The sequence below is a fragment of the Arachis ipaensis genome, chromosome B07, assembly GCF_000816755.2.
Source record: "Arachis ipaensis cultivar K30076 chromosome B07, Araip1.1, whole genome shotgun sequence".
Lineage (NCBI taxonomy): Eukaryota > Viridiplantae > Streptophyta > Magnoliopsida > Fabales > Fabaceae > Arachis > Arachis ipaensis.
Genome location: NC_029791.2, coordinates 106607292 through 106609990, shown reverse-complemented (window position 1 = coordinate 106609990; position 2699 = coordinate 106607292).

Sequence of the window (2699 nt, the reverse complement as noted above, 5' to 3'; positions counted from 1 at the left end):
TTAGTATTTTAACTTTTATTACTAAAAATTTATCAAATACGGTAAAAAATAAAAAAATCATTGTAAAAATATCCCTTTTATTAATTTAATGATACGCCCATACAAGCACTAAATAGATTAAATTGATGGCTAAGTAATGACTAATAATAATAAATTCTGATGGCCTCCTAACATTTTAAAGTAGGGGCATCAGAATTTATCATTTTTGACCACTAGTTAGCCATCAACTCAATTCATTTAGTCTAATAATCCAACAACATATTTTATTCCATACTTTTAAATATTATGGCTAACTGATGGCCAAAAATAATAAATTATGATAGCCCTCTAGCATTCTTCCAATGTATTTATGTGTAAATTTATATTACTAGTGTTTTTGTCCGTAATAACATTACGGGAATATAAATCTTTTGAAATTACATCGACTTTGTCCTGACATTATAGATTATGGCAAAAGCAGATTTATAGAATCAAAATATTTCTACAAAAAGGTTGTAAGGGACAAAAGTTTCCGTCAGCTAAGAAGATCAGGGTCTTCCTAGATAAAAACAATTCAAATAATAAACTTTTTAGTTATTATTTTCACGTGAAAGGAGTTTAATTTTTTTTACTAATAATTAATTTTAGCATTCATTATCCAAAACTTAAAAGAATTTAATGTATATACTTTTACATTTGATTAGGTGTTAAGTTTATTGTACAAATAAAAATAATTAATTTTTATGCTTGTTATTTAAAAATAATATTTGTTACTCTATATATATATTATTTTGGGAAAGGTTGGGGTATCACTCTGTTGGTATAGTAGAGGCAGAGGGGGCATAAGGGAGGTATTTGGTTTCTATCTTCTATGAAGGGTGTTTGTTGTAAGTTCATTGATGCTTTTGATCAGGGTGTTACTGTTGAGGTTCACTTTGATAATTTAATTTGGAGGTGTAGTGGTATTTATGGCAGTCCTCAATTTAATAAAAGGGTTCTACTTTGGGATTATCTTGTTGCACAATCCATGGTTTTTCAAGGACCTTGAATTGTTCTTGGTGATTTTAATGAAATCAAATTTTCTCATGAATCTAAGGGCTATCAGTTTTCTCATCAAAGAGCAGACATGTTTGCTACTTCATTAGGGGATAGTGGTTTGTTTGATCTGAAGACTATTGGGAGGCAGTTTTCTTGGTACAGGAGGGTGAAAAATTATGTTGACGTGGCAAAAAAGCTTGATCGAGTCTGTATAAATAATAGTTGGTTATCTATCTTTCCAGAGGTTTATGCAGAAATTTTAAATAGGCTTCAGTCTGATCATTGCCCTATTCTGATGCGTTGTAAAGGTCGTCCTCAGCCTAAAGGGAATCGACCTTTCCGATTTGTTGCTGCTTGGGCTACTCATCCTGGGTATAAGGATATTGTGAACCAGTCATGGTGGTCTGGTAATAGAGGAATTCATGGCAAGCTTTCGGAAGTACAGAAGAATTCACTAGAGTTTAACTCGAAGGTATTTGGTAACATTTTTGTTAAGAAATGTGAATTAGAGCAGCATATTAATTATTACAAAAGCGTTTGGAAGTGGTGGATAGTATTTATTTGCGTCAGAAAGAGCGACAGTTGCTTGATGATTATAATAATACTCTAGTGCAAGAAGAGCTCCTATGGTTCCAAAAGTCCAGAGAGCAGTGGGTAAGGTTCGGGGATAGGAATACAAGATTCTTTCATATTCAAACTCTTGCACGAAGGAAGCATAATAAGATTCATGGCCTTTTTCTCAAGGATGGAGTGTGGGAAACTGATCCAGAGGTTCTGAGTCAAGAAGCAGAGTCTTTCTATAAAAGCTTATTCTGTCATTTGGATGATGTTGATTTGGGTTGCCTTGGTGATGTGCCTCTTCCTTCTCTAAATGAGGAAGCTTGCAATAACCTTACGGCACCAGTTACTATAGAGGAAGTCAAAGCAGCGGTTTTTCACATGAACTCTTTTAAAGCTCCAGGTCCTGATGGGTTTCAAGCTTTCTTCTTCAAAGAATATTGGGAGATCATTGGTCTTGATGTTTGGAAGATGGTTAAGCAGGCATTCTCCGGTGTTCCTCTTGATCCGAGAATGTTGGAGACTTTACTAGTTCTCATTCCAAAGGTTGAATCACCAGTATCTATGAAAGATTTCAGGCCGATTAGTCTCTGCAATGTAGTTTACAAGATCATCACGAAGGTCCTTGTTAATAGGCTTCGTCCTCATCTTGCGGAGATTGTTGGCCCGTTTCAAGGAGGATTTATTCCGGGACGAGGAACTCCTGACAACATCATTATTGCCCAAGAAGTCCTTCACTTTATGAAGAAGACTAAATCAAAGAAAGGCACACTGGCATTTAAGATTGATCTGGAGAAAGCTTATGATAGAGTTGACTGGAGGTTTTTAGCTCATACCCTTAAAAGCTTTGGTTTTCCTATTCTTACACTTAATTTGATTATGAATTGTGTCACTGCTTCTTCCTTGTCTATTCTTTGGAATGGGAGTCATCTGAATGGCTTTACTCCTAGCCGAGGTCTTAGACAAGAAGACCCTATGTCACCCTATCTTTTTGTGTTGTGTATGGAGCGACTGGCATGCTTTATTAGTCATCAGGTTGATTTGGGATTGTGGAAACCGATTGCTATTTCTAGAGGAGGACCAAGAATATCCCACTTAATGTTTGCGGATGACTTGCTTCTATT